Below are 27555 nucleotides of genomic sequence, written 5' to 3' on the forward strand. Positions count from 1 at the left end.
GTAGGTACTAGTTTGCATAAGGTGGGTCTTTTCTAGAGTGGCATGGTGGCTGAAAAAACGATGGACTGGAATGCAGCCTGGAGCGATTGCCAGTGACTGAGATTAATTCAACCACTCTATCCATCACCTGGTTATTGTTGCAGTTGATGCTCTAAGTGTGATAGGTATGCCCAGACACAGCCTCGTACTCACTATGCCCTGGGAATCAAGTTATACCCTGACAAACCCCAAGTCGTGTGACACAGGCCTGGGGTTGTTCGTGGTTCCTTGAGGAGAAAATACCTTGCCTGGCAGTTTGGAACCAACTGAAAAACGATGGACTGGAATGTGACCCCAAACTACTGCCATTGGCTAAGATTAATAAAAGTATTTCATCTATCACCTTGTTGTTGCAGCGGATGCCTTAAGTGTGTCTGGTATTCCTAGAAAAGGGTTTCATGCACACTGTACCATAGGACTCAGGCTGCACCCTACTTACTACCCCCAATGAGAGAGAAACTGGCCTGGGGTTGTTTGTGGGTGGCTCTGGAGGAAGCCTCGTCTGACAGTTCCAGACAGACTATTCTTATTAGGATCAGAGTCGTTACTGATTTTCCTTTGTCTAAAGGGGCATGGCGGAAGAAAAAGAATTACTGGAATGTGGCCAGAGTGATTGGCAGTGGCTGAGATTAATTCAAGCATCATATCCATCACCTTGTTGTTATTGTAGGTCTGCATACTACACACATTTTGAGGCATCCTCTCTTTGATTATATGGGCTAGAAGGATCCTCAGGTCCTCTAGAATGGCCGGCAAGATCTTGCTGCCCACGTCTTTCAAGGCATAGGTCTACTTACCCAAAAGACACCAAATTCAAAGACTGTAAAGCCTAGCTAGCTGATGAAAATATTTTCTTTCCAAAGGCATCGATATGTTTCAACTCCCTATCTGGGAGGTTAGAAAAAATAGCATTCAAATTGACTTTACTTGTAAGTGCCTGCACCACATGACTTTCGGGCATTAGGTGGTTTGTCAAAAAGTCCAAATCACAAGGGGCTGGCCTATGCCATTTAGCCACAGGTCGACTGACCGAAAGGGCTAAACATGACTTAAACCAAGTGGCTACGAGAGTGTCCGGAAGGGGCTAGTTAAATAATAGTGGCTGAGATGCAGTTGGGCATGGTTTACTAATTTCAGTATAATCAGCTTTGGTTTCCACAGAAGGCAGATGCAAATCTAGCACATCTGTTGCTCTTGGCCCTACTACAGAAAAAGACCACTTTCTTCCGTAAACCAGGGTGATGAGTCCAGCTCATGCCAATGGGCTAGTAAGGTTTCTAGCCCACTGGCATTTTGCAAATTTAAATAAAGCCCTTAATCAGTGCAATTAGTGGAGACCATATTGTTCACCTCCTTATCATCAGTGTCATGAGACACACTAGGTGTGCTGGACCAAATCAGAGTGAGAATTGAAGAGGACCTCTACCCCATGATAACACTGGCATTGAGAGAGAGGCCGAAGACATTGAGGAACACTGGACATGTCTTGGGCCAAATCAGTGCTAAAGGAAGGTGCAAAGGCTGAAAGTCTGACTGCATAACCACTGATTGAGCCTTAGTAATTTCATAGCATGACATAGGCCTGGCATGGGCTGACGTTGAGAAAATGAGAACGTTTTTTTTATTTTATCTTGTATCAGCACGCAAGGTAGTCGCATGAACCCTAGAGCCTGAGTGAAGGACAGAACCGGCTACAATACAGGCCCAGCAATGGGATCTCAAAGGTCAGTCTACTTTGAGGAAGGGCCTGCCATCTGAGATACAACTATAGACTCCATAAAAGCAGAAGATGCCCCAGAGGAGCCAGTAGTTTCTGAAAAATCTGCAGCATGCCCTCTTGAAGACCGATACCTGCTGCAGGATCAACAATGGACCAGGGAATTAAAGTGGTGCGCGTGACCGGCTCTGTGTCAGAAGGTGGTGGTCCCTTTGAGCGAAGTCATGGCAACTTCTCATCATCCTTTGAGTGGCGGGATAGGGCGACTCCCACCTGGTTTTCTTGCACTTATGATGTGTTTCCGACTTCAACCTACCAGAAAATTTAAGCTGGATTGGGACTTTGTGTGGGGCTAACATTGTGACCATGACTGAGGATCGCCTCAAGACTATGAGCAGCAGAGGAATCTCTACTTCAAATGTGACCTCCTTTTATGCTCAGTGATACAAAGCTTTGCCCTCCAGATCTTGACAGGTTTTGGATGCATGCCGGTGTACTTATTGCACGACTTTGAATCGTGACCAAAGCACAGCACCATAGGCATGCATTGTGCGGGTCCATAACCAGAATCTATTTCCTACACTTGTGGCATGGTTTAAACATGTTTTTTTGGGAGAAAGACATCTTCCTTGGAACACTAGGTTCAGAAAATTATGACGTTGAGAGCGGATGGAAAAGGCATGGAAAGTAAGTAACTAACATCAACACATGATCTTCCGCTTACATGGAGCTCTGTTCCGTCACTTCCAGTGCAGTGTGAAATCATTGTGTGGGGGTGGGGGTGGGAGGGGGCGGGGGGGAGCGTGAGCGTGTGTCTCTATAAATATTAGGTAGGATATGTAAGGAGAACTAAAATACACTCCAGAGTCCACAATCACAAAAAGGAACTATTCCTTTTACTGCTCATCCTGTTCTACACAAGACTCCGAGCAGACTGCTTTGATTAAAAATAACATGCCAGTTGATTTGCCCAAAATCGTATTTTCAGCCCGAAAGTGAAAGCAAACCAGACTCTCCACTTGTGTAAGATTCTTCTGACGCAGTTTAAGATGTGCTATTTTTGGGATATCCCTCATGCTACAGTGTGGCTATCAACTGCTGCATTTTTCAAAAATGTGAAATGAATTGTATTGGCCTACAAAGAAGACACTACTCAACGAAGGACAACCAGTCTGCAGGTATTGTTCCACATATTTGTATTTACAAAGGGTAGGAATTCTATGCAGGTAATGTTGCACGCACTAAGGGACTGCATCCTGACATTCAACAGCTTCCTACTCTCAAAATAAAAAATAAAAATCTTAAATTTAATTTTCCTTAGTGTGTGCAAATGTTAGCTAGTAGATAATCTGCAGCATAAATTAGCATGTGCTAGATCGACGCAGCCATCAATTTAATTTATTAGCATCACAGGCACTTGATGAAATTGGTCAAGTAGCTGAAAGTTTGAACAAGTATTGACATAGCCAATAAGTCTCACCTTTGGGATCTTAGAAGTTTTTAGCCATACAAGACATTATCCTGGGTGCTGTGCCGCCAGGGATAGAACTTTACCCTTGAGAACAGGGCCTTTTTTTTTTTTTTTTTACTTCCTGAGCATTCGCCAATGAAAGACCCATTTTGGTAGGCATTGCGGAGTTATTATGCAGTCCCAACACTAAAGGTTAAAGTATGTATATTGAGTAAAGAAATGAACTCTGACCCGAATGTAAAATTCCCCAGAAGAAAGCACTGGGTCCAAAAAAATTGCATTCTGAATGTGATTTCAACAAGAAGTAATTGCATTTGGTGATAATTCTAGAATGTCATTTATAGTTTGTAGCCGAATATGGAAGGACTTGTCCGTGAGTTAACTTGAACTGTGTAGCAGAAGATACTATCCAAAGTCTTTCATAACAAAGATGCGAGCGTATTTTGCATGAACTTGGATTCTCACTAAGGCCAGTGCATAAGTCAAAGCATTGGTAACAACAACATACAACACATAACATGGGTAAGCACACATCCATCCCTGGTCAGATTCACTCTTAAATGGGTTCTACGTGCAAGACAGGAGCCGAATCAGTGCAAAATGTACCACTTCCAGCTCCAGGTCTGAGGACACTGGCTAAAAAAGGAAGTCAAAAAGTTTCAAATATGCGTCCTATCCACTCCATGGAATCATGGGGGCTGTAGTACGTACCAGGATTGCAACGCGCATGCAGAGCAGGTCATGTCCCAGTAAGTATTCATGGGCAATGTGGTCCGCGTATAGGACGCACAGCAGTTATGCGAGGAACATCTGATATCACAGTCAAAGTGAGCTTCTGTAGTGTTTACACAAATAGGGATTACAGGCCAAGAAAACAGTCAATGATGCTAATTTGATGGGAATTACACATCATTAGTATGCTGCAGCAAGGATCCATGGGAAATGTAGTATGCGTGCCACAAGATAAGTGCAAAGCGTGTTGTTGTTGAGGAAAGAAAACGAGCATTCACACAAAAAAAGCTGTTAATACTAAACAAGATAAGCGCGAAGCGCGTCGTTGTCAAGGAGCGAAAATGAGCAGCGGCAAGCACCCCCAAAAAAAATTAATGCTCACAGAGTATCATAAATAATAGTAAGAGTAAGAGCACATGTAACAGGGGTAGTTCTCATTGGAGGCTACAAAAGACCAAAAGGAGTGACTATTAAGCATATTCAGCAAACAAAAGCAGACATTTATGAAGAGCAGTAATAGGAACCAATGAATATGATGGGAGGTGTTTGGAGCCCAGATTGTAAATACAGCCATGTATCGAAGAGACCGAGCATGAGCTGCCTAGGCAAGACCTAAAACATTTATGCTGCTGGTGGACAGGACTGAAAGACATTTTTGCAGACTTTATTAGTGATTAAAGAACCCCAAGCAAGTCCATAGGGAGTCATATAGGCATACCCCAATACCCTGCACAATGGATGAAGCAAAACCTCATCTGTTTTTTTGGCTCATCTGTGATCAAGCTCTCTCTCTACAGGATATAGTTCAAAGATATTTGCCGAATAATATGGTTATCATCGAGGTAATTAAATATTAATACCTAGTCTGTACACATCCTTGGTAAAACATCTGCCCCTCTTAATACATTGGATGTAGAACATACTGCGAAGAAAAGGCACTTTCTCAAATCAAGATGTAACAGGCGTGGTAAATATTGATAACCAGTTTTAACCCCTTGAGTGCCCATGACGAGATGGTCTCGTCATGGGCCGCGGTTGCGCTGTGCCCATGACGAGACTATCTCGTCATGAACCCCGCCCGCTAATTCAACGCCCGGCACAGGGCGGGGAAAGGGCGGGGCACACAAGGGGTTAAAGGAAACACTATGCTAATATTATCCTATGCGCATTATGTTATGAAGCAATTATATCCACTAGCATTTTCAGTACTATGGACAGGTAATTTAACAGAAAGACCAGGTTACTATTATGCATAACCTCTTTAATTGCTACTCCTCAGCTGCCATTAAAAGCAAAAACTAACCAACATTTCAGAATTAGAAACCACACCTAGTACGTATGAACCCCTCAGAGTCCTTCCTTCTTCCTCTTTATAATGCTGTGGCTTGCCAGCTAGTTTGCCTTTATTACTTCAGATTGGCAGGTTTAAGATTGGTGTTGGAATTGGAAGTTGTTTAGTGTGAGTTTTACATTTCCTTTGGTTTTGTTGTAAGTGGTTTTATTTTGTTTCCAAATTATGGAAAAAGGGTTGAGCATGTAGATAGTTTTTCTGGAGAGTGAGGTTCTCTGGTGATGTTCAGTGAAGGATAGGGAGTATTTTTTTAAGTGTCATACTATTTTAGAGAGCTTTGTATTTTATTTCTAAAGTGTGGCAGTTAATTTGATCCCTGGGGGCAAGCAGTTCTTCTCCACAGCATTACCGATTTTGCAGGAGCTAGGAGAGGCCTTTTTGAGATATATAGCAGTGCAGATGTGAATGGATCTCAACAAATCTTGTACGTTTATGTCCCAGGATGAGTCAGAATTTAGGGATCAGTTAAAGAGATCGAGAGCTTTTCTGGAATTTCTAGGTTTGTATAATAAACACGGAATAGTCTGTTTTGATTCCATCCAAGACGTTGGAGTTAATTGGTTTATAAATGGATAATGTGAGGGTAGTGCTGAAACTTCTTGGATAGAGTGTGATTGTAATCAAGTCACAAGGCTGCTGAAAATAGGAAAGTTTTCTTTAAAGATGTTGGCACATGTGGTAGGTTTGCTTTTATTAATTCAGTCCCTATTACTGGGGCCTTTACACACCAGGGTGCTTCAGGGTCTGAAGGACATTCTGAGGAGAATTTTAAGGAATGGAGACCCAGGGGGTTTGTCGTAGGAAGCAATGGAAGACTTGCTATGCTATAGTGGTTGGAGAATTTGAAGGTGTGGAATGGCTGAACCATTTTCAGTTTGAGCCCAGATTATGTTATGTAGTAGGATATCAGTGATTACGGTTGGGGTGCGCTTATAGGACACAGAGATGGGGAAGATCGATCACACTGGAAAAGAAGATGTATATCAATTGTTTGGAGTTAAAGGCAGGGTACTTTGCCTTAAAGAGTTTTGATATGTCTTTAGACAGATGTAGTGTTCTGTTACGGATGAACAATATGAACAATGTGAAAGCTGTTCAGTACATAAATTGCATAGAGAAAACAGGTCTCGAACACTTTTGGAGCTGGCAAAAGTAGTGTAGCACTATTGTATGGAACACAATACCAACTCAGCTGAGCATCTGCCTGGGCAGGGCAATCAGGTAGCGGACTGGAACACCAGGTATCTAAGCGATTAGAGTAATTAGATGTCGAGTTAGGAGATCTATGCTTTGATCTTAAAGCATCAGGGTCCCTGGACTTTTAATCATTTTGAATCAGGATGAATAGCTCAGGTAGCACTGTATTTCAGCTGCAGGCCGAATCCGGAAAGAGAGGCAGTGGATGTTATTCATGTGTTTTGGCAGGATTGGCCCGGTCTGTGAGGGTATGCTTTCCCACAGTTTACTATGACTCCGAGTTATTTTGTTGGTAAGAAAACAAATGTCAAGTGGTTTTGATGATGCCTTTTTGGAAATTATAGCCTTGGTTCATAGAAGGCTCCAGAGCGTCTCAGGAAATCATGGAGCCCAGGAACAAGGAAGAGGCATAAAGGGACTCGTAGTGCCTGGGCTGGTTGGTGCTTGGAAAGGGTGTGGGTTCCATGGAGTCTTCTGTAGTTTTAGAAAATGTTTTTTTCTGAATTGCTTAAGAGAGGTTTGTGTTAAAGAATGATCAATTGCTATTGGTCAGCAGTTGCTGAAAGTCACAGGTTGGTGGAAGGTAGGTCAATTGGTAGGGATGTGTTTGTAGTGTGATGAAGGGAATCCAGCTAGGCAGGTCACTTTGACCAGACTGACACACTGGAGCAGGGCAGGACTGATTTGCATATTGCTAGGTCCTAACAGAGATGCTTGGTATGTAAAATAACGATAGACTGGGATGTGGCTGACATTTATTCAAGCGTTCAATCCATCACTTTTTTGTATACTTTAGGGTGCACGTCAGAGGCACGCAGAGCAGCCGCTTGCCCTAAAACACGGCCTTCAGGGACTCCTTTCCTTTCTGCCAGCCGACCTTCAGCCCAGCTGGACTAAAGGGAAGCAACTACCAGTGGCGGCTGGCAGGGAAAAGGGGTGCCCTGGTGAAAGCCAATCACAATGCTGCAATGCTGCATTGTGATTGGTCCGATTGCCATGGTTCGGCGCTCAGACTGTAGCCTGTGCATGTTCTTCACCAGACTGTGCATTACAGCCTGGTGGGGAAGCATGACTGTTTGGCCAGCCCAAGACAGCCGGACAAACGGTCATGCACACTTGGAGAGTGCTTACCACTCCTCCACCTGTGACCCCTGCCCCGCCCCACCCTAACCTAACCTAGCCTCATAGCTACGAAAAATAAAATGCTAATAAACTTATTAGCATTTTATTTTTTCACTGCTCTGAGAGCAGTGGGGCAACACTCCTCCGCCTTAGCAAAGGAGATGCCCCCAAGACATGCTCTAGGCAAAATCTATACTAACAAAACAAGCATTTGTAATGTATTAGGTCTCACATTTGCGAACATTTGAGCTATTGGCATTTGTAAATGACAATGCCTTTTATTAATGGGTTGTTTTTAAAAACTGATAAATAAAAGGCATTGTCATTTACAAATGCCAATAGCTCAAAGTTTCGCAAATGCGAGACCTATTTCATTGTAAATGCTTGTTAATATATGGGAGCATTTTTACAACCATCCACGCAGCCCTTAATAAATAAATTCTTGAGGACGTTGTCAATCCTCCATGGTGGGATTTAACTGTGTTACACCCGTGCACTTCAAGTGGTGCACTGTAGAACCAGGGAACCAAGTACAAGCCCACCCCATCATCCCACCTTTAGGCTGCGCAGTCTTACATAATTCACCAAACATGCACTGTGGTTAAGCACATACTTTATAAACGCCGGTGCTCCCCCCGCTGTGCATGCCTGCTCTCTTTAATGCTAGGCTTGTGTCTGACTGTAAATCAATTGGTGCCGATTAAAATCCCTCTGATACCTTCGGATAAAGTGTGCGCTATATAAAAGTGCAAGCAAATAAATAAATAAAAAAGCCTACCTGTAGCACATCCGTTCTTATTCTGCGATGTCACATGCCTTCGGGTCCCTGTACTGATTAACTGCACCCGGCTGTGGGTAACCTCCATGGCAGGAACAACGTGTTGTGGGGAAGACGCGGGGAATGTAGCCACTGTCCTGTGGCTGCACCGCGGGGTAACAGTACGGGGCAGGAAGGCAGGGAGTCGGTACAGCTGTGCCATGGCAGTGTAGTCCTCTGTGCAGGCCGGGCATGGGGGTTGATGTTGGCTATGGGGAAGTGGTGAGGAGGTGCCGGTTCGGGTGGCCTGCTTCCTAATTTTGGGAAGGCCACAGTTATTTTTTTTTAAAAACGTGTTGGGTGACCCGCTGCAAGGAGATGTGCGGGCGCCATTATTGAAAATTAAAAAAAAAAAAAACATTATGGCGAGCTGCGCACAAGATGATGCGCGGCAGCCATCATTTAATGTAAATAAAAGAAGGTTCTCCACTGGAGCAATATATCAAAATTAAAAGGATACTTCCTGAGTGCTGACGGCCCCTCGCACGCTAGGGGTGGATGGCCGTGTTTGTTGAGTGTCGGATTTCACCTACATGAGAGATCAGGGTGGTAACAGATGGCATGGACCCCGCAGAGCCAGCTCCCATCCCTTACCGCCCCCACCCCTGGTCTGAGTGCAGCCAGAGCGTTGTAGGTACTGTAGGAAGGGCAACACAGAGCCTGGAACATCTTGAAGGGCATGGGGTGCATAAGAATGTAATGTCACGTGGAAGGCATATCGTAAACTACATATTGCAGTAGTTTCTTTTTCTGAAATGATTTACTCTGTGTATCACGTACTGACAAATTCCAAACAGGGCAGTCTTAGTAATTGCATTTATGTAGCGGTAATTACCCCTGACAAGGCGTTGAAGCGCTGGACGAGATATACCAAAGTTATTACAACTCCCTGGCTCTCTCTGAAACTCTGACAGCGCTGCCAACCAGACCCTTTGTTGTTAGTTCTGCACGTCTAACTGCAGAAGCAAAACTTCAAGCCCCAGAAGTAATGAGTGCACCCCTGACAACTGCCCTGAGTCACGTGCACATCTGGGCCGCGAGCGGGGTGTTGCGTGACCCGGGTCTGTGAAACTCCTCGCGTGCAAGCGCGCGGAGCGCTACAGTGGTGGAGAGCGGGTTAACGTGTGACCCAGGGCGGGGAGGTGGCCTTGTGGCTCTTTTCGTGTGTGTGTGTGTTGAGAAAGAGAAGCGTGCATGTGAGCGTGAAAGCATGGGTGTGCTCGGGAGACAGAGTGATACTGTGCAGAGCAGGGCTGGGTGTCGCGGGTGCGTGACCACAGGCTTCTGCGTGCTCCGGAGGCAGCTGCGTACTGGGAAACAAAAGCGTGGCACGTGAACCTCTCACGACAGCTGGGGAGTGCACAGAGCGCGAGCACCCCAGAGCGTGACCGCACAGGGGATCTCTGGAGATGGGACAGCTGCGGGCCAAGGGTTCATCCCGGAAGTGAGCGTGTCTACTGTCCGCCCTCGAGTACTTTAGAGGACATGAGAGCTTCGAGCTGGCCGTTTGTGAGGCTGTATCGTGCCCCGTGGGGCGAGACCTGCGCCTGATGAGTGAGAGTGGAGGTAAGTATGGGGTATATTGGCGTCACGTCCAAAAGGATGTATGTGCTGGCAAAGAATTACTGTCTGTAAATGAGCCCGTATCGTCGTGCCTGTTTAATACTGGGGAAGTGGCTATGCATGTGCAAAGAATGTTCGAGCCCCCGCCACACTTATACCTGGTTCCCAGCTTCAAAGTTGTCCGCCGTTGGGAATGCAACCTCGGCTTTACATATCAAGACTGAGGCGCAAAAGTGAAAGCAGGCTGGCTGGCGAGTGGTGTGCGATGTGCGCGCACCATGACGAGAGAGGAAAGCCATATGGCACCTCTGCTCGTCAATGTGCGCGTAACCGCACGCCCGTCGCCAGCGCACGCGCCAGTGGGCTGAAGCGCTTCCCCAAAAGTGGATTGCATGGCGGCACGATGCACGTGATTGTGCGCGTGCTCGCCATGCAATCCACTTTTGGGAGCACTTTTGGGAGCCCCTTACTAGAGTCTCGCTGAGCGATCGCTTACGCGCTAGCCGGGCGAGACCTAAAAAATAGGCTTTTACGGGCACCAATTACACAAAGGCGCATACAGAGTGGCCATGTCACTAAGAGTGTTGCACTAAACCCCCGTGCAGACATAAAATTCGCCTACAACTGAAATAGTAGCACTCGACATTTCCGGCAGGCACGTATTGCAGCCGCAAAGACAGCAGCAGGAATATAAAATCAAACTAAAAAAATCACTCTTAGAACTCAAACAGAATTGGATATTTTAAAGGAGCAACAAAATCGGTCGTCGGGTACAAAAAGGCAAAAATAGCACGGTGAAGTCAAGATGTGAACAAAAATCTGACTGGTATCGATAAGGTAGAGTCTGGTCTCGAGCGAGCACAGTCCAGCGTCAATAATTAGGGTTATTGATACAGCTGATCTAGTTTGAAAGCGACAGGTGCCCGAAAAGTTTTGACTGCAGCTTGAACGCGCGGCAACAAAAAAACATGAAATAAATCTGCAGTCGCTGCAGCGAGCCAACGTGTTTAAATATTTAAGGCTCTCAGTACAGAGCTTGGCACAAAAGTACAAATCAGCCATTTTTCTTAAACTCTGCAGTACTCTGGTTAACATACAACGCAATCTATATTGATTCGAGAAAAGGCGCATAAACCGTGTCCACCAATGGCGAGTGAGAACCTCCATGCACATTGTACAAACTCGCCTTCAGGCGTCAGCCACGTTCATCTTATATTCACAGCGCTGGGCAGAGATTCGAGGCATCTCCGTCAGCGAACGGTTCCAATCACCCAGACGTGCTACGGGGTCACAGTGGCGCGGTACCTACTCCCCCCCCCCCCCCATCACGGAGCACCGGGCACCGGACCTAGCCACGTTTACTTGCTTTTCATCTCCAACTGCTCTATTTCTCATCAACTCCATATTCCCACGGAGCAACCAATTTAGCACGATACATATTTTATGAATATCGGCGTACAGACTTCATATTCAAATATGTTTATCTGTATAGTTCTGCTCGGCTGCTTTCAAAGGGGATCAATGAATGGTCAGCCCCTCCCCAAAAGAGCAAAGACGTCTGCGGCACTGCAGATGGCGAGCGGCCTGGCCTATACCGCTGCTGCGTCAGACAGAAAGGCGTCTGGGTGCAGAGGCTCACTTCAGCGCCCATGCATATAAGGTACGCATACGCTGCTTTCGCATCAACCGGCGTGAGGCTGTCAGCGGGGCCATCGCCTGACGACACGGCGTGGTGGCAACGAGGACGGCCTGTCGTTCATGCCGCTTCAACTGCGCCACCTCTAGGCTGCTGTGCTCCCTCACGCGGTGAAGCGCAAGTTAGGCAAAGGCAGTGGCGTAAAACAAAACGTATTTCCTAATACGGAGGGGAGGGGGATGCTTTAGTCGGCCATATGTGACTGAGATATTCTTTGGATTTTAGCTAAAAGGGGCCCTCTGACGGGTTAGGGCCCTTGAAGGCCCCCCACTCTCCCGCGAGCATCAGGGGCTGAAAGGGTCTGCTTTACACCCTGGGCTACTATGCCTACCCCAGCAGTAAAGCCTAGCCGGAGTTGCTACAGTGCCTCCCCCCTTTCCAACCCCAGTAGCATGGCAGAACCAGGCTGGGGCAAAAAAAGGGCCAGGGCACAAAAATAAAAGTAGCCCGTGGTAGTAAATTAAATAGGTAAAAAAGTGGCCCCTGATTGCAATATCGGAGCAATTTTGCAGTTGTAAAGACACTAAGTGTGTTTTTTGTAAGATTGGGGAGACTGAGTGCATTTGTGCTTGCTGCAGGCAGTCCTTGTTTCACTATCAGGGAAATCACCAGCAAAACTGGCGCAGCAAACCATAAAACAGGCCCACAAAGAGCAACACAACGGCCCACACACTGACCCATCAGACCAGCCCATTGGGCACTGCCTGTCCTATGGACCAGTCCAACTCTGCTGCATGGTACGCTTTCCAGACCAAAGGCGAGTCAAATAAGATGCATAGTTCCATCTGGGCGGGCAGGGTAGCCGTACGTTTGGAGATATTCTCTCCCCCCCCCCCCCCCCTAATATTTTCATTGGATATGCCTAACAGACGCATATTCTGAAAGGGAAATAGGACAAAGGCAGATTTTATCGTGCGATTCGAAAATAAAGCGCCCTTTTTGTACCCAGGCCAAATCGTATGGAAACAAAGCATATGCCACAACTGTTTTTCAGAACACACGGTCCCTCTTCACTAACACTGTTTTTAAATTCGACGTATTTATTTATGGCGACAGGCTGCTCCATTTCAGTATGCCTCCCACTGATCACGAAAGAACTGTTGATCAGCCCCACATCAGTGAGAATAAATACGAAGAAGCAACACCTCTCGAAATAGCATCATCCTCGGTGTTCATCAACATTAGCCTTCTGCCTCCATATCGGTTGGAATGTTTTCGTATATGCTAAATTCTACAACACTAATTTATGGGTTTCAAAACGTAGCTAGACAGATTGTGGGTCTATAGTTAAATGATTTTTTTTTTTTTAATTGAGTTAACATTTTGGGGAGCACTTGTAACTGTAGACACACTTGGCAAATCCGCACAAAATGTTTCAAAAAACGATACACATGTAAGTTCGATCCTGGAAAATTATTTAAATTTGCGAGGTGGAGGACTGCAATTCACATTTGAGTCTCCGTGGACGATTTGACAAGCAGTTGCTTACAAGCTGCTGAATGATAGGCCACCAAACTTGCCATACGGCCATAAAACATGGATCCTCTTTTTTTTTTTAAATTTAGCGTTAATCTATCCTGCTGAACTCAGTAAATGCTCCAAAACAGGTCCTAGGCTGATTGGTTGGTATCAAAACTTTGAACAGTGCGAATGAACTGACTGGCAGAGTCTTGCTAATACAAATACCAGAGACTGAAAATATAAACTGGAACTGTGGTCTAGCAATATGGAGATCCCCAAACTGCCTAGTGCCTTTCTAAATGTGAAGCTTTCGTAGTCCATTCTCCCAAGACAGGGAGCAAGCCGGAAGGCTCCAGGTGATCTCACTTGCATGGCCTGAACTTCTCCTTGCATTTGAACTTTGTAACAATGTGGAGAACTATCCTTCCTTCATCACTTCTGGTACCCCATGCACCACCAGGCCCTCCACAGAGAAATACAAGGCTCTAGACTTGGTACCAGGCGAGAGTCCTTATGGCAGATTTGGGACTCTTCTGACCCGGTCAACATATGCAGTGTTCCAGCAAACAGACTGGCTTCTCTAAATCCGGATCCAGAGCTTGCATTAGTCAAAAAAGTGCTTTAGGGAGGCCTTTGGTGCCTCGAGCTACCACTTTCCATAGACCCAGAGAACACCTAACCCAGACAGGAATATAAACCACAACCCTCTGTGATAGTCAGTATTGAAGATGTGTTTTATTAACACAATAAGAGATTGCTGAAATTTAACTCAGCTGCCTAGCCTGAGACCCTATATATGACTTGAAACAGAATATCATGACAAAATGAAGATTTTGCAATAAGTCTCGGAAGTTCAGTTGCCACAGGGGCACCATAAAAACCCAAATGCAAACTGTAGAAACAAAGATGATTAGATTTTATTAGATGGATTCAGTCTATCTGTTTAGCACTGTACATAACTTGGATTTCGTTTTCTATTTTAGTCTGCAAACCAATAACCTGACTTCACCTTGCTTTCTGATTCTTCATAATACCTTGCTTGTTCTTCTGATCAAGAGTCAGAAAATCCTTGTCCAGATGGCAATTAAGGCAATTCCCATTACCAAAAAACCCACACCTAGGCTTCTTCTAAGAATCCTGCTATGTGAGCCCAGTACCACAAATTTGGTCTACCTGCACTAGCTTCTAGTGGCAAAAGGGCACTGCTTAGATATGTATGTCTTTATCATAGGGCTATCCATGGTCATCTTTCCTAACAGACATGCATGCTCCTTTTACAAGCAGCTTATCGACTCTTTATTCTTATCATTTGTAGAGCTTGATCTTTAGGACCCACTCTTTCATAGATGATATAGAAGGCACAGAATAAGCTACCCCTCTTTGTTCGCAGCCAGTCTAATTTGTTAGTTTTCTGCAAACTGAAAAGGTGGTTGTTTTCTTCTTGTATCGGACCTTGCCATGTTATCTGACTAGGAGTTTGCTGCCTTTCTGCTGACATTTTCATAGGAGTTGCCATGCACTGTATAAATTAGCTTCATTAACATCAATGTTATTATCATTGAAAAACTGATATGGGACTTAACTTTGTCTCTCAAAATAATCCTACCAGGAGTCAACACTGAGGTGAGGATGTGAAGCACTGCAATCTGGGCACACTCAGAAGCACGGGAGCTGTCCATGGTTCCAAAGACTCACAGGATACCATTGGCCCATTGTCTTCTAAGCAAAATCCACCAAATCAATGAACACAAACCATGGAACAGCCATGGATCAACGAACTAGGAAACAAGGACACTGTTAAAACTTAAATTCAATATAGCTATTGATAAGTCAAAGCTACTAACATTCATCTACCACAATTATGTCTTATATTGGCTGTCCTACAGTTTTAAGGTGCTTGGTGAAGAGGTATATCTTTCAAATAATAAGCATTACTGGACAGTCATCTCCACTGTTGTGGTGACACTCGTGTTATACTCTGTACGATTCAACCTTCAAACACCCGTTAATGAGCTTGTCCTTGACTGCTACATCAAGCTACCAGGGGCCACGTTATACATACGGCGCTTTTTCCTTGATTGCGCCGGGCACACCGTTTAAAAGGTGTGTCTGGTGAAGTCAAGGAAAATGCACTGTATTAAGATGAATGCACTCCCCCCCCCCAAGGGCAGCTGCGAACTCTCGCTGCACTAGGGGCAGCACATTCATGTGAAAAATGGAGTGGATGCTTTGAAGCTGCTCTCCGTTTCACAGTCCAGGTGGCAACCCGCCTGCACCTTTAAAGGGAATTAGAGATCCCCTTGCAGTCGGGTGTAGTGAGTGACTGCACCCGCCTGCAAGGGGATGTCTGGCGGATCCATGGCACCCCCTCAGAAGTTTGCCATCAGGGGGCTCACTGCCAGTGCGCCTCTTGACAGCTTCTATGCCTCTGTACCCACATCTGTAATACGGCGCAGGCACAGAGGCAAAGGGTCCCCTCATTTGCATGGCACCACGTAACCATGTAAATGAGGGAACATCCTCTGATGATAGCGTTGCCACTTTATGTGTGTCAGCGATATCAGCATTACAGAAGGGGATGCACAAGCATCTACGGTCCCTTCTTTAATACCAAAGTGCCCTGGGGTGTACAAAGTGGGCACAAATGCCCATTGCGCCCCTGGGGCACTTGGGGTAATATGGCCCTAGGAGAGTTAACAAGACTTTAAAAAAACCATTTTTATTATCATTTTACATAAGTTGGTACTGAATACAGAGATCTGAAAGTACGGGTGTGTACAAATTACAATGTTTGACAGTACTTGAAGAACGCCATTATCAGTCTTCCCATCGCAATCTTTCCCCACGTTTACGAACATCATGACCACATTAATAACAAATATCTCAGAGCACCTCTGATCATGTCTATTATTCACTTAGCTTCGTTTCTGACTTATCTGATGGCGGGGTACATGTTTTCCCTCTAAAGGCATTCCACTTCCCCCACACTTGTGTCCATTTCTTGGGACATCCTCTGCAGACATAGACCACTTTCTCTGCCACCATCGCGCCATCCATTTCGCTACATCACTGTCGGTGAGTGGGAACTGCCTGCGCTCCCCAGTGTTGAGCTATGTTTCTTTTAGCTATCATCATATCTAACGTGTTAAGACTTTTGAAGTACAAGAGTCCATGGCTGGCAAGATACCCAGCATCCTTATAACAGGGAACACATGATGCCTCACTGTTGGGAACAGGCCTGACGAAAGCCATAAAACACCTCCATGATCTCCAACCTAATCTTGAATACACTGACGTATAAAATGTTTTCTTTTAAATATAAAAGGTCTGGGTATAAGTCAAGGGACATGGCTAAAGGTCTTGACCTATGTGCAGGGTCCACAGGAGGGACCGCAGGTCAGAGCGGTGATACAGCATAGAGTGTATGTCAGTAGTGCCTGCATGGATGAAGGCCATGCCTTGCTTGTAGAATGAGCAGTTAGTGTGTGTGTGTGTGTGAAGCATGGTGGAAGGCTTTGCCATTTGCACCATGATCACAGGGCACAGCTAAAACCTGCAGCCAGGGATACTGCACACAGAGCAGTCAAAGCCCATGCCTTGTGGACAAAACTGGCAAGAAATGGGTTGAAGTTATGCCCATCAGGTACCTCTTAAATTTGTTGAAGTGCAGCCTTACAAACCTCGAGAAATTTACTGAAACTATTTAGATCAAGCGTCATTATGGTTCTTAACTGAGATCAAGCACTAACCTACATAACTGAACACTTTTACACAATCCTTGACAAAACCATTCGTTGAAGGAACACAATGGATACAAAAGTAAAAACAATTCATTAACAGTCATGGTAAAAATAAAAACAATTCATTAACAGTCATGGTGAATTATGAAAACATAACTGCCAATCCTTCAAATGAAGCACGGCTCATGATACTACACAAATTACGTCATCAGTACATGATGGTAATTTAAGTATAGGACCGTGTCTGAAACCACACTCTGTGCACATAGTTTCAATACATTCAAGGTAGATTCTTTAGCCATACCACAAATGACATTTTAAACCCCTCTGGAGCACATACTACATCTTTTTTAGAAAAAATCCTCAAGGTGGGGTCAATGGACCGCAGATGGCTGTCAAATCAAAATAGTTAACCCCTTCTCAACCATTCAGATGGCCAGCTCAGATTCAGAAACCTGGCCTGTCAAACCTTAAAAGAGTCCAACCGATAATAGACTGCAACATTGTTCATTTCACTTGATTTTGGAATATCTAAAAATAAATGCTGAAAAGGTTTACACTAAAGCACGCCAATAAGCCGGATCCTCTCTTGCTGCCAGAGTGGTGTTAAACCGGCCCTCATTTTTTTTTTTTTGCTGTGTTATTGACAAATTTCCAATACCAGTCTGAGCCTTTTGCACCTTTAGGAATAAATCACCATCACAGAGTCCCAACCTGCTCCATCTCAAAATGTCCCCTGGGATTGCCAAGTGTTGATAAAGATAGCCTTGAGCTACTTGGAGACCAATATAAAGACTTCTTCACCCTTTAAAAACTCTGGAAAAGTGCAGATTTTTTTTTTAAAACAGCCGAACTGCACAACTGTTATGAAACTGGCATGGTTCTGGTTTTCTCAGACGGTTTGTGTTTTAATATCCCAGAAAGTTGACCAACACTAGGAGGAATTAAAAAATATATTGTCTCCCTTCACTTATAAATTATTTATGTGTTGTGGGGATGGGAAGCCCTAAAAGAAAGGACCACAAGAGGCCATCAATTTGCGTCCCCACTCCTTCAGGGCGTTTATTACTGCTGAGGGACATACATGTTTAGTATTCTATGCCAAAATACCATAATAGGAACCAGCAATACCGAGGAAAATAACCCTCAACTGGAGAAAAAAACTAAGTTTTTCTTGTAAAACCCTCACCCACCAGGGTTACCACTTAGTGGCATGCTTCACTGAGTCCATCCCGTTCCGCTGCGGAGCAGGGCATGCTGAGATCTACGGAATACGCAGGAGTACTTTCAAGACTATCTAATATTAAAGTATATGATGCGAAAAAATTAGTAGGAGCGGTTGGGGATATGTGTCTTAAAAATACCTGCCTAACAGGTTTAGCCTATTTATTCAGAACTCTAGCTGGTATAATTAAAAACGGGGGGATTTTCTAGGAAAATAGGGTGTCATGTACCTGATTTCCAAAAAATAGAATTCTGTGCTGCCATAAATGCACATTAATGCCTGGGTCCTTTGAAGTGCTCAAATGTCTAGGAACCTCAATACTGCTGATACACACTGGCGCTCAGGAAAACGGGAACATTTATACTCATTATTGCTGCTCAATCAATCAGGTGTTCGTTAAGCGCGACTACTCACCCGTGAGGATCTCAATGCGCTGGGGGAGGGGGGTCTGTCGAAGAGCCAGGTTTTGAGGTTTCTTGTGAAGATGGGGAGAGATGTTGTCTGTCTGAGGTGGAGAGGGAGGGCGTTCCAGGCTCTGGCTGCGAGGAAGGAGAAGGAGCGGCCGCCTGATCTGGTCTTTCTGGTTAGGGGGACCTCAGCATAGGAGAGCTGGGCTGATCGTAGGGTCCTTTGGGGTGCGTGGAATTTCAGTCGGCTTTACAGGTATGCTGGTCCGGTGTCGTGGAGGGCCTTGTGAGCGTGGGTGAGCATCTTGAAGGTGACTCTAGCTTCGATGGAGAGCCAGTGGAGTGTGCGCAGGTGCTGGGAGATGTGGCAGTGTCTTGGCAGGTTGAGGACCAGTCTTGCGGCGGCGTTTTGGATGTTCTGTAACTTGTGGGTGAGGTTTTTGTTTATTCTGGCATAGCGTGCGTTGCCGTAGTCGAGCCTGCTGGTGACCAGGGCGTGAGTGACAAACTTTCTGTGTTCGTTGACACCAGTTATTACTTGTTCTGACTAACATTTATTGCTGAACTGATTCTTTAATACTCATTCCTGCGTGAGACAGTTGTCCCTCTTTAAAGCCTGGGTCCAGCAACTCTCATTGTCGCCTTAAGACATTGATGTTCATTAATGAGTGTCTGTGCCCAAAAATTGATGTGCACTGCTAGCCGGACAAATAGATTATCATTACTGCCGAGGTCAAATGAAGCTCAAGAATGGCTTAGTACATTGATGCTGAGGCTTCTCATGGCCTTGCTGAATTAAATATAGTTACCCCTTGATCACATTGCCTTCAGCCATTGATGTTTAGTTCTGCAAAGGGACGTTGTGCTAATTACTGCCTTAAGTCATTCATGCTCATTTTAGTTGGACCTATTAAAGTTGTTTACAGTCCAAGCTCATTAATGCTTATTTATGAGAGAGGGTGTTCAGACTCTTCAATAACTGCGAACAGAGACACAGAACAAGGGCCCTGTAAAGGCTATATGGCCTGAGGCAATTAATCCAGGACTATTAATGTTTCTTGACACTTGGGGGCAATAAGGCGTACCCTCACTGTGAGACATTTATCCAAACTAAAATAGGTTTGCACTGTTGTCATGGGATTGTGGTTGAACTCAAAAGAAAAAAAGGAAGGCAGAGTCTACTGAACCACTGTCGTGAGGGCTGGAGTCATTTGCCTCTTCTATCCCGGCGTCTGTCCTATCAAGACTCTGTAAATCTAGGCCATGTACAACCCCTTCAGCGATTAACTCTCAGTGGCAGAGCTGGAAAGCAGTCATAGGCTTCTCGGATTTTAGTGCTGGGGGTACGGGTGGCTTATCACTCTACAAAGCATCCAGCAGAGCAATAAAGTGATTGTACAGCCCATTGCTGTCCCTTATTCTACAATAAGGGACAGCACTGCACAAAACACAAGAATACAGCAGATACCACATGTACAGGTATGGTTCAAATATGCTTCAAGGTTTGCCACCCTCATAACACTATCTACCCTTGCCCCTTTCTTAGAATCTAGTGCCGGACAGCGTAGTAGTTAGTGCAGGTGCAACGCCTCATCTCCATTAGTATATAGTCCCTCTCTTGCTGAAACAGCCAAATAGACCATTGCCAATCCCTCTGGGTGGCAGTGGGCCACAAGGGCCTCAAGCTCACAATCTGGCTCACCAGAGTGGAGTTGGGCTGCAGTCAAGTGCAGCAGCAGACTTGCTTTGGTCAGGAGGGTGCAGGTCGCATGTCGGGATCCTGAAGATAATGTCAGAAGCAGTTGGTTTCTGACGTTAACCCTCTTCTGAGCGCTTAGCAGCAGACAGGCCTTGCGTTTGCAGTGGGCCTGGTTACTGTCATCTGGCGAGTCGCAATAAACAGCGCTCTGGGCCTCCTTGGGATGCGGAGATGTAGCAGTTCTCCTTCAATTTGCAGGGCTCCAGCAGATTCAAAGCACTTGAGACACAGGTGGTCACATCTGATCTACAGCGACAGCCGTCAATCAGTGCTTCAACATAGAGTGCCTCGAGACAGCTCTTTGTTCTTCGGAGCGGAATAGTCCCTTCTGCACACACTGGGTCAGTGTAATACTAGCCGGGAAGGTCAGCAGGACAACTTGGGCTGAGCACCGCAGTTTTTAGTAATTATTTTTGAGCAGCAGGGACCCTACGGGCACAGGTTAGTTGGTGGCCTGGTCGCATCGACCATAATCAAGATAAACACATCAGGTGCCGCAGGCGAGCATTGAACCCTTCTTCAGTCAGGCAGAAAGATTATGCCAAAGTTTTAAGCAAATCACCAAATGGCTTTTGAACTGACAAGATATACAAAAGTATTAACACTCTCAAGTCCATCCTTTTCAAAGACCGATATCTCAAAAACCACTGAAAGGTTTTAACGCAAACCAACAAAAGCATGCTATCTCAATAAGCTTCTACTTTGACGTAAAGTCTGGTGTAAATTTTTTCAGTGGTTTTGACTGCAGATGTAATGACAATTTCCAATAGGAGTTTAAATGCGAAAAAGCATCTTTTTTTACCCAACCCCTCTCGCAATTATTTTATTCCACTGCATGGAACTGCATAAAATTTGGGATTTCAGATTTTAGCGGACAACACCGAGTCCTAAATATGGTGCAGATTAAAAAAATAAGGAAGTTATGTTTGAGGCTCAAATGCATAAAACTACTGAAACTAGCCAGTGATGCTTAGGAACTAACAACACATGACATTGCTTACGGAGGACCGCAATGAACAAAACACATCTTTGGCAACAATTCAGATAAACATTAAAAAAAACAACAACAAAAAACGTTACTAGATAATAAAATGCCGGGCGAAAAGGAGTTGAGTCACATTGAATGCATTCTTAAATAACTGGCGAATTTCAATGGTTTTTCATGTTTTAGCCTCAAACATAAATGTAATTGTATTTATATAGTGTTTACTACCCATGACGAGGCGTCAAATCGCTTTTCCAGAACACAAAAAGGATTAGTGGTGGGTTAGCATAGGGAAATGTGTGTTACTTTGAGCAGTGGACATGCGAGTCTGTTAGTTGGATTGAATAGGATAATCTAGAGATAGAAGATGTAAGAATCTAGTTATTGTTATTTGGGAGATCATAGAAGTAAGAGGAGGCTTGGGATGAGTAAAAGGTGAGCTAGAGGAGGGGCGAATCTCTTGAAAGGGATTCGGGAAATTTCAGTAGTAAAATGAGGTTTGGGATACATGAGGGATGAATTTAGAAAGGGTTGCTTGGGAGATCACAGTAGTAAAATAAGGTTTCGGGTGAGCCAAAGAGGGACACAGAGGGAAGAGTCGGGAAAGGTTTATTTTGGAGATCATAGTAGTGATTTGAGGTTTGGGATGAGTCAGAGAGTAGAGGTAGAGAATATATTGAGGGATGTATAAAGTGAGACCGAAGTGCATTAATGAGAGTCAAGGGCAGGGATGTGGAATTCCTATAGACCAACGCCTGGGACATAATGTTTGGGGTCAAGGGAAAGAAAATGCTACTTACCAGTATGCATCTGTTCTTGGCATATGAGCTACAGATCCGTACACCGTGCATAGATCGCCATCTGGTGTTGGGCTCGGATGCTTGCACCTTGTTGTTGTCTTGGAAGAAGTCTTTTGTAGTCACGAGATAGGTGACTCCTCCCTTAGACGATAGTACGCATGGGCATCGACTCCATCCTCAGATTGTTTTTCGCCATGATGGAAAATGATGGAGTCAGTAAGAACTAGAAGAGATGTCCATGTGAATGTATCTAATTAAGATAATACTGGAACAAATACAGGTTCCGGGGAGGTGGGTGGGCGTGTACGGATCTGCAGCTCTACATGCCAAGAACAGATGCATACTGGTAAGTAGCATTTTCCGTTCGAGGTATATGAGCTGAAGATCGTACACTGTGCATAGACTGTACAGCAGTGTCTCCCCTAGTGGTGGTCACCTGTATCAGTTGCAGTAGTTTGAAAAAGTGTTTTAAGAACAGCTTGGCCTACAGAAGCTTGTTGCTTAGCCTGCACGTCAACACAATAGTGTTTGGTAAAGGTGTGTGGTGTAGACCATGTTGCTGCTTTACATATGTCATCTAAGGTGATGTTTCCTAAGAATGCCATGGGAGCCCCTAGTTTGCGTGTTGAATGCGCTCTAGGGGGAATTGTTAATGTGCATTTAGCCTTTTGGTAGCATATTTGAATGCATTTTACTATCCACCTCGCAATCCCAGCTTTGGAGATGGGGTTACCTTTATGAGGTGGGGAGAAGGCTACAAACAGTTGTTTTGTTTTTCGAAAGGGTTTAGTCCTGTCAATGTAATAAAGTAGTTCTCTTTTGACGTCTAGTGTGTGAAGAGCTCTCTCTGCTACGGAGTCTGGGTTTTGAAAAAACACCGGTAACAACTGATTGGTTAAGATGAAAAGCAGAGATGACTTTGGGAAGGAATTTTGGATTTGTTCTGAGAACCACTTTGTTACAATGTATTTGTAAGAATGGTTCTTGTATGGTTAAAGCCTGGATCTCACTTACTCTTCAGAGAGAGGTAATTACGACAAGGAAAGCTACTTTCCACGTGGGGAACTGAAGATCACATTTATGTAGAGGTTCAAAATGGGGGACCCATGAGCCTGGTAAGTACAATATTTAAATTCCACACCAGAGAGGGTGGCAATCTGGGAGGAATTATTCTTATAAGGCCCTCCATAAAGGCTTTAATTGCAGGTACTCTAAATAGTGACAAGTGTTGTCTATTTTGTGAATAAGCAGCAATAACTGCTAGATGTAATCGTATGGATGAATATGCTAAATTATCTCTTTGCAAGTGTAGCAAGTAGCAAATGATGTCCTGGATGGAAACATCCAGCGGATCAATATGATTGTTACTGCAGTAGATGACAAATCTTTTCCATTTTGCAGCATAGCAAGCTCTAGTAGTAGGGCGTCTGGCTTCTTTAATGATGTTCATACAGTCCGGCGGAAGGTTAAGATAACCGAACTCTAGGACTTCAGGAGCCAGATTGCTAGATTCAGTTGACCTGGATCGGGGTGCCTTATGTCTCCATGGTTCTGCATTAGCAATGTTGGGGAGAGGCGTAGTTTTTGGTGTGGAACTACTGAGAGTTCCAGCAGTGTTGTGAATCACGGTTGGCGTGCCAATGTGGGAGCCACTAGGATCATCTTGAGAGACTGTTGTCTGAGCTTGCGTACTACTAGGGGAATCAGTGGGAGTGGCGGAAAAGCGTACGTAAATCTGCCTGACCAGTTCATCCATATCGCATTGCCTTTGGATGAGTGTGGAAACCTGGCAGCGAAGGTTGGGCATTTTGCATTTGTGTGTGTAGCCAACAGATCTATGTCTGGTTGACCCCACAGTTGGAAAAATGGTTGAACCACTTGGGGATGAAATTCCTATTCGTGTATCTGCTGTGTCTGCCGACTTAGCAGATCCGCAATCTGATTGTAAACTCCTGGAAGATGTTCTGCAAGCAGGTATATGTTTTGTGGAATGGCCCATCTCCAAATGTTTTGTGCGAGCTGGGACAGCTGCAAAGAATGTGTGCCTCCTTGTTTCTGTGTGTAATACATGGCTTTCATGTTGTCCGTCCGGACTAGGACAGTCTTGTTCTGTAGATGTACTTGGAATGATTTTAATGCTAGAAATATTGCTAGTAATTCTAGGTGATTGATATGGAGCACTTTCTGGTGAGTGGTCCATTTGCCTTGAATTGTATGTTTTAGTAGCTGGGCTCCCCAACCAGTGAGTGATGCGTCTGCTGTTAGCACTATCTGTGGAACCGGTTCGAGGAACGGCCGCCCTTTGGACAGGTTTTGTGTTCCACCACTGCAGAGAGCGATGTGTGCGGCTGTCCACCAACACCAGATCTATAAGTTGTCCCTGAGCCTGGTTCCACTGACGTGCTATGCATTCCTGTAAGTGGCGCATCTGGAGTCTTGCGTGAGGTACGATAAAGATGCAAGAGGCCATCATTCCTATGAGTTGCATGAATACCCTTGCTGGAAGGGAGTGCTGTGGTTGAAATTTGGTGATTAGGGCTTGTATACTGGCTATCCTGGCTGGATTGGGATATGCCAGAGCTCTGGAGGTGTCTACTGTGGCCCCTAGATACTGATGTATATGAGAGGGCTGAACATGTGACTTGGTGTAGTTTACTGTGAATCCTAAGTTGTGCAGCAGCTGGATGGTTTGATGAGTGTGAGGAACACACTGGTTGAATGACTTGGCTTTTATTAGCCAGTCATCGAGATATGGCATTTTGTGAACACTCTGGGTGTGGTGGTCTCCCCCAATGGAAGGACTTTGAATTGATAATGTTGTCCATCCACTATGAACCTTAGATACTTACTGTGAGCAGGATGTATGGGAATGTGGAAGTAGGCGTCCTTGAGATCTAATGTGGCAAGGAAGTTGCCTTGTTGCAGCAGTGGGAGGACCTGTTGGAGAGTGATCAAATGAAAATGATCTGACTGTATATAAAGATTGAGGGGTCTGAGGTTGAGTATTGGTCTTAGAGTCCCGTTCTTCTTGGGGATTAGGAAATATACTGAGTAAACTCCTGTTCCTTGATGCTGTAAGGGAACTGGTTCTATTGCGTGCTTTTGAAGCAGTGACAGAACCTCTTGATTTAAGAGTGTAAGGTGTTCCGTGGACATTGGGCGCTGTTTGGGTGGTATGGTGAGTGGGGTTGCTATAAATTCCAGGCAGTAACCATACTGGATAATTTGTCTTCCCCACTTGTTTGTTGTGATGGAGTCCCAGACAGGTAGGAACTGTGAAAGTCTTCCACCGACTGGAGTGGTATGGTCTGGAGGGAGTGAAGGGAAGTCACTGTTTATTAGTGTGGGAGGCGCAGGTGTTGTTGTTACCTCGGCCTCTCCCTTTGTTGTTATTTGCCCTGTATCTGCCTCTAAAATATCCTCTGTTAGGGGATGTTTGCGTGATGTTTTTGTAGGAAGAGGAGGCGGTCTCTGTTCCAATGTTTTTGGATGCTCCTCTATAAAAGGAGCGACGAAAGGAACCACGTGTGGATGGAGACTGTAATGCTCCCATGGATTTAGCAGTCTCCGTGTCCTTTTTCATTTTCTCTAGAGTGGTGTCTACAGCTGGTCCAAAAAGTTGTTCCTGATTGAACGGCTGGTTGAGGATAGTTGACTGTACCTCCTGTTTAAAGCCTGAAATGCGTAGCCAGGCATGTCGTCTGAGTAGCACACTAGTGTTAATGGACCTAGAGGCTGTGTCAGCTGCATCAAGGGCACACTTGATTGAGGCGTTGGTTATTAATTTGCCCTCTTGAATTAAGTCATTTGCCTGGGTTTTGTACTGATCAGGTAAATGTTGTAATAGGATTTCTAGTCGTCATAGTGAGCCCTATCATACCTAGCAAGTAATGCTTGGGTGTTGGCTATGCGCCAGCGATTGGCTGCTTGGGCAGCAACTCTCTTGCTAGAGGCATCTAACAACTTAGATTCTTTATCCGGAGGTCGTGCGTCACTGGAGGTTTGAGAGTTGGCACGTTTCCTAGCGTTAGTTACCACTAGTGAGTCTATGGGTAGCTGCCCTTTGATGTAGATGGGATCATCAGAGGCAGGTTTATATTTCTTGTCAATCTTGGGATTGAGAATTCTAGCTCTCACTGGGTCTTTGAATATGTCAGGGCATGTTTGATGACCCCTTTTAGCATTGGTAGTATTTGGACAGTCTTCTGTGACTGTTCGAAGGTGTCTAGAAGGAAATCCTCGTCTGCAGGGTCTGAATGCATGCGGACACCATGGTAGGCAGAAGCTCTATTAACAAGCTGATCAAAGCCAATATTATCATCTGGGGGAGATGGTTTTGTTGGATATGGCTGGGGTTCAGGGAGGTCTTGGGGATCTATTGGGTCATCATAATCGTCCCAATCGTCCTGTGGTGTGTCCGTGTCATCATCAGGGTCAGTGAAAGGGTCATTGTTGCCTCCCCCTAACTCATCATTATCATCATCCTGTGGTGGTGATTGTGGTGGAAGTTGTGGAGGAGAGACAGGTTTAAGAGGAAGAACAGGAGAAGAGGGTCTTATAGGTGAAGTGGCACAGTCTTTTTCCTTTACAGGCACAGCAGGAGTGTCTGGTGTGTCCAGCTTCCTCTTCTTGTGTGGCACAGCAGCCACAAGTCCCGTTTATGGTCTATATGGAGTTTTTTCTGCTTGGTATCGACGGGATCCAGTTGAAAAAGTTCTTCCTCTTCAGTAACTGCTTTCGGCGCCGACTTCTTCGGGTCCGAGCGGAGTTTGGATTTCTGCTCCGAGGCCTTAGGAGGTGGTTTGGAGTCCTTTGGCTTGGCTATGGAGACGGAAATCTTGTTCAGTTCCGAGGGCTTTGGCTTCGGATCCGAAGATTTGTCTTCCGGCGTTGAGGTGGTCGGTGCAGACTTCTTTTTGGGAGTTTGCTCTCCAGTCTTCGGTGCCGAAGGCGCCTGCGGGACACTGATATGCGGTCTGCTCGGACCCGAGCTGCCGGAAGGCTTGTCTTATCTTCGGAGCCGGGCCCGGGGCTTCTGAAGCTTTTCTTCGGTCGCGACTGGGGCCAGCAGGCGAAGTCTTGACCATGGACTTCTTTTTTTTCGGGTGGGGTTGGGCAGTTGTACTCACTTGTAGACCAGGAGTGATGTGGTCGTCTGAGTCATCTACTTCGGACACGATTTCCAAATCCTCTGAATCTTCCTATGGTACATTGGGGCCTTCGTCAAAGATGCCCACTGGTGCCGGAGCTGCTCTCTGCGCCATGATGTGTCGTCGAGCTCGGCGATCACGGATGGTTTTCTTGGATCGAAAAGAGGCGCAGGACTCGTCGTGCTCAGGTGAGAGACACAGGTTACAGACCTTGTGATGGCCACTGTGTGGGAATTTCGCTCCACACTGGGGACATTTTTTGAATGGAGTCCTTTCCATGAGCTGCAGGCCCGAACGGCGTCGATAGGCCCAGCAGCCCAGGT

At 45.3% G+C, this 27555-nt stretch overlaps 1 protein-coding gene across 2 annotated transcripts in view; it reads right to left on the reverse strand.

The window, feature by feature from the left end:
• Positions 1 to 27555, reverse strand: part of RPTOR (regulatory associated protein of MTOR complex 1) — a 1825560-nt gene that overhangs the window by 1551413 nt on the left and 246592 nt on the right. The window lies entirely within an intron of this gene.

This window comes from Triturus cristatus, chromosome 7 (assembly GCF_964204655.1).
Source record: "Triturus cristatus chromosome 7, aTriCri1.1, whole genome shotgun sequence".
NCBI lineage: Eukaryota > Metazoa > Chordata > Amphibia > Caudata > Salamandridae > Triturus > Triturus cristatus.